Here is a 6,000-nt window from a genome sequence, read left to right as displayed (position 1 = left end):
CTTCCTTTTACAATGCTAGTTCTGACCTGCACACAAGATCAATTTAAAATGAGAAAATAAACCACATTTTGCCCGCAGTAAGTGCATTACTTTTCTAGAATTTCTGCCAATTGTCTCACATGGCTGTAATTCTCAGTTTTTATTACTTAAGGCAGGGCTGTCAAACTCCCAGCCCATGGGCCAGATGGGTCACGTGTTGGCCACGCCCACACTCAGTTTAGCGAAGGGGAGAAAAGTCCCAATACATCATGTGACAACACCATGACGACATGTGTTTGACACCCCTGACTTAAGGGATTACTATTTTGTTTACATCTATGCCATTTTGCCTTCTCAGTTGACTACTCATGAATGCTGACAACCACCCGTTGTCAATCATTAGTCAAAGATGGAGCTTAATTGTTGCTTCATTCCCACTGCCCTCCTTCATACTTGGTAACCTGATTGACAGACACTTGTAGCATATTAGTTGACAGGTGAGTAATCCACCTTTCAAAGCTCCACCCTCTCTCTCCCTGCTGCAGCCTCACCCCAGCCTACCCCACATTAAGGAAACATATTAGTAATTGTTTTCAACATGAAAGACTAATTAACCTCTTTAATTTATTCACTAACAGCATAGCACTCATTGGCATCATTGGCAAGGTAGAATAGGACTTAACCAATGGGCCAACAGATTGAATTGTCTGGCTGTGCCCCTGGATCCACTCTGACAAATGATGTGTGGCCTAAAGGCAATGTGTTTTACTGAGTTGAAGCAAAGGGATGGCCTAATCCTGCTCCTCCCCTGATGCTTACTAAAATGCTTTCAGCCTCGGTAGCTTCAAGACGTCAAACGCATCCAACCTCAATACCTTTCCAAGTATTGGGTTGAGTAGCTTCAGAACTTGTTGGTAATCCTGCAATACACACTCTGTAACTAGTCTGTTGGAATCCATTCCGGGTGTTTGTGTGCAGGGCAGTTTCTGCTGTCTGAAACACACAAACACAGGGATGCAAAAACATCGCACCAGAACCATCTTTCCAGCCTAACGGTCAGGACTCACTATGCAGCCTCATGTAACATGAACTATGTGAGCCAGTTACTCCCACACCTGCCCTTTCTCCCCCCTATGCTGTGCTGTAACTTTCTATTCCCCCTTTCCCCTCCCAATGCCATGCAGCTTGTAACTTTCTATTCCCCCTTTGCCCACCCTTTACCATGATGTGATTTTCTATTGGTTTATTTGTAGAATGCTGTGAACTTTTCATTAGTTTACTTGTACCATGTGTGATTATATATGCCTTTTGATACTCTCCTTTTTGATGATGCTGTAACTAACTTTTCTAATAAAAGAGACCTTCGATGTTCATTCAAAGCTTAGCTCATCCCAAGGAATTCTGTCTGGTGTTTTCCTTTTGATTAGGCAAGGCAAACCAGGGCCGGTCATCTGCGGACGAAGCACCCTCCCTTATACATGAGCAGCCCTCCAGTGTGGCAACAACGCCGCACTAGTCAGTGTGGAAACCTTGAGTATGGTTTTTTTTTAGCAGGCAGTTAGATGGACAAACAGTGAAGTACAGAGTACAGAACATACTACTTACTTCTCTTATCCTGATGTCTTCCTCCTTTCTTTTCACCACCTCTAGGTTCCTTAACTAAATAATTCCTCTGTGGGGTTCACCAAAAGACTTGCCTCCTTTGGGCCATTCTTCCCCCCTTTGATGAAATTTATTGGAGAAGACTGAAAGAAACCTTCTCTTACAATGCTGGCCAAAGTGCTTCCAGGTTGAGTGGATTTAGCACATGCTACAGAACTGACCCAGCATTCATTGAAACTGCCAAGCCTGGGAAACCTTCAATGTGCACAAAAGGCATCTAGGTTTTCTACATTCTTGATAGACTACAGGCAATTCTGCAGCATTTCCTTGAAATTTCTCACTCTGGAAATCTTTGTAAGTGTTCTCCCAGATGGCCACCTTTGGTGCAAGTTGTGTGAATTCTGCAGGTTGTGTGAATTCTGTAGTATTTGCAAAGTTGAGGTCTCGATGAAGCAAGCTTTCATTCAGCAGCCTTTATGAATAATGTTTTTATGTGCATCTATATATCTCTCTTAGGCAGATTCCAAAATATATCTATGTCAGAGATATGGCCAAGTAAACTTTTGCAGCATTGGCAGTTTTTAAAAAAGATTCATTCTAATTTAGCACGCTGAAATCCTCGTCTGAATTTTGTTTCAATTTATTTTTACCAAGTGTGCTTACTTTTATATTTTTTGTATACATTCATGACTAGATGTGGTTCCATACTACCAGTGTTCTTTATCCATCTTCCCAGACAAGAAGGAAACTTCACTAAGACTTAGATGTCCTGCAGAAAAAAAATGTCCTACTTAATCTTCTATAGGGCTGATGGTCTGAGCCAACAGTTGATTGCAAATGAGGAGATATTGTCAGCGAATTCAATTTAAAGTGCATTGATGATGTCTCCTCGAATGGTGATGAAACATTAGCAACCAAATTGCCAAACTTGAAGCTCAGACCCACAGCCGAACTACCAACTCAATCTACCTATATTCAAATACATTTCAGTCTTCTATTTACCTAGACTTTAATTTGCTATGTGCATATTAGAAAAATTTACATTATTACAGACTTGTACGACATGAAAAAACCCACATCGAATTGCTTTGCAGTAAAATTTAAACTATCATTACAAAATACATTTGTTGGACAAATTAAATTTACATTATTAATAAAAAGACAAGCTCAGGAAAATATTTCACGCATCATGCTTTTTTTAAAAAAAAAATCAAATATTTCTTGTATTTTCCATAGCTCCAATGGTGACTTTGCCTTAGTCCATTAGAATTTCATTCACCCAAATCTGGAATATTCAGCATTCACCAATCTTCCAAATGGTGCTATATCTCATACTAATCCAGATGGATCCTAAATCAGCCAAGGGAGCTTTTTGTAGGAGGATTTATATCCTGCCTTTTCTCCATGAACTCACAGCAGTTTATATGGAAACCCCCTCCCCCCGCTCCTTCAGTTTATCCTCATAAAAACAACTTTGTGAGATAGTTGGGTTCAGAAAAATTGGCTGACCGAAACTTATCTAGCAGCTGACTTCACCAAGCAGGTAGGGCTGGAATAAATTAGGGAAGCTCACAGGAATCCAAGTGCTTATGATATATCTTTACCGAAGAAAGTTAAGAATCCATAGTCAAAGAATTCTTGTGCTGCTGTGCTTCAAAAGCAAGCCCCACTTATATTGCATATAAAGGCAATATTCAAATACTTCTATGCCTCTTCCTTATTCCTGCCTTGTGTAAAAGACTGCCCAGCCTCCTATTTTACACAAGAGAAGCAGTTTATCTCTGTCATTTGTTTCTGAAATGTTCAGAGTTATCATGTTTGTTTATTACTGACTGTGAGAACTAACTTTTACCCAGGAAGATTCCCCAGTTGGTATATAAACAACTGTTCCACACTGATTTCCACAGTTATTTTGATAACTATGAAAAAACATGTTATGTCTACTTACTAATTCATTCAAGTTAACTCTGCATTCTATCTAATTCTCTTTCTATATCTATCTATCTATCTATCTATCTATCTATCTATCTATCTATCTATCTATCTATCTATCTATCTATCTATCTATCTGGGGATGCAGTAGCTCAGTGGCTAAGATGCTGAGCTTGTCGATCAGAAAGATCAGTAGTTCAGCGGTTCAAATCCCTAGGGCAACGTAACGAAGTGAGCCCACATTACTTGTCCCAGCTTCTGCCAACCTAGCAGTTCGAAAGCATGTAAAAATGCAAGTAGACAAATAGGGACCACCTTTGGTGGGAAGGTGACAGCGTTCTGTGCACCTTTGGCATTTAGTCATGCCAGCCACATGACCACAGAAATGTCTTTGGATAGCACATGCTCTTTGGCTTGGAAACGGAGATGATCACCGCCCCCTAGAGTTGGGAATGATTAGCACATATGTATGAGGGGAACCTTTACCTTCTTTCTATCTATCTATCTATCTATATATCTATCTATATATCTATCTATCTATCTATCTATCTATCTATCTATCTATCTATCTAGCTAGCTAGCTAGCTAGCTAGCTATCTAGCTATCTAGCTATCTAGCTATCTAGCTATCTAGCTATCTAGCTATCTAGCTATCTAGCTATCTAGCTATCTAGCTACCTAGCTATCTAGCTATCTAGCTACCTAGCTACCTAGCTACCTAGCTATCTAGCTACCTAGCTAGCTACCTAGCTACCTAGCTACCTAGCTACCTAGCTATCTAGCTATCTAGCTATCAAGCTATCTCTAGCTATCTCTAGCTATCTAGCTATCTAGCTATCTATTATCTAGCTATTTATCTATCTATCTATCTATCTATCTATCTATCTATCTATCTATCTATATCAATCAATCAATCAATCAATCAATCAATCTATCTATCCATATATATCTTATTATCTAATAATAATAAAGTATTAAAAAGATATTAAAAGGTATATCCCGAAAACAACTTTTATAAAACAGTCTGCCATCCAATGGAATTTCCACAAAGGTTAAAGCAAAAGCCCTTGTAGATTAACAGCCCCACATGATGAAGAAACAAGCAATACATAATAACTACTGGAATAAGATATATGCAATTTAAAAAATGACAACAAAGGAAATAGCAGTTTCTTACATATTCCAAATTTTGTGGAAAATAGTTTTTTTCTAAAAATAATTTTTCATTGTGTCATAAATGCAGCAGGCTGCCAGTAGCTTTATTCGTGATTGATGAATCTATGAGAACATGTCAGGGGATTGTAGCAAAGATTTAGAGACATTTGGACTTTTTAATAATGTAGCACTAAAATGCTTGACTTTATTACTTTTGTTATTTCTGAGCCAGAAATCAATAGACCAAAGCAAAATAACTTGATAAACAAGGAACCAAGTTAAATTCAGAGCAGGCGCTCCCTGGAGAGTTCAAAGACCACTTTAATTTTTGAAGCAAATTCTAAATCTTTATTAAGTTCAGAATGAAAAACAGAGTCGCAACAAAGACCTTTTTTTTTTAAAGCCCTCTTTTTCATTTTAATATTAAGTTGGTGTTTAAGGAAGAAACTAGATTAAAAGCAAAGTCTAAATTAATGGAACAGCCATGAGTTTAAATTATGCACCTTAGCTTTTAGATTTCTTAGGGGATCTGAATGTTTGGGTCCAAGTGGACATTCTGAAGAAGACAATGGAGGAAATCAAAGATCTAAGACTGTGGGGCTGGTATGAAGCTGGGAGGGTTGGAGCCAAGGAGTTCAAATGGATTGAACTGGTAATAGGATGTGGTAGCTTGGTAGGAGTATAAGGATCAAACACCTGTTAGAGGCATCATAGTTGGAACCCAAGGTCATACTGGAGAAGGCCAGTGAAGAGAAAGTCAGTTGGCCCTGGTATTGGATGAGAGAGTCTTGTCAATTTTCCAGTTCCTGTGGCTGCCATCCGAGCTGCCATTGAGTAGATGTGACAGACTAGTGTGGAAAAAATTAGGGTGAGATGGAAAAGTAGTTGAAAAGCAGGTTGGAAGAATGAGTTGGATGTGGAGAGAGTGGGGTGGAATTGGAATTGATGAAGTGTGCTCTTGTTTCTCTTCAGATTATGTAACTCTTTTGTCTTCCCCTGGAGTGTTTTTTATCTCCTTCAAGGACTGTAGTGACAGCAGGGTCTATGAGGAAAAGAAAGCATCAAGACCCCTCGAATCTCTCCTCACCTTTGATATGAACAATATACAGGCAACTGCGCATGCGCAAGCAACACGCAGCGGGCGTGCAGGTGAGCAAAGCATGCACGAAGCAAACCAGCAGTAACACTGGCAGCAACCCATCCCTGACTGAGGACCACCTGTAATATAATAACATTGTTTACTATTTCTGTGAAACCAACTTTCCCTGAGTCACCCATTGATAACTGTGCTTTTTGTGAATGACAAATAATTATAATATAAGCATAAAGTAAG

This window comes from Thamnophis sirtalis, unplaced genomic scaffold (assembly GCF_051295495.1).
Source record: "Thamnophis sirtalis isolate CommonGarterSnake01/CBP01778 unplaced genomic scaffold, rThaSir2_p1.2 scaffold_6, whole genome shotgun sequence".
Lineage (NCBI taxonomy): Eukaryota > Metazoa > Chordata > Lepidosauria > Squamata > Natricidae > Thamnophis > Thamnophis sirtalis.
The sequence above is the reverse complement of the archived record's forward strand: the minus strand, read 5'-3'. Positions refer to the sequence as shown.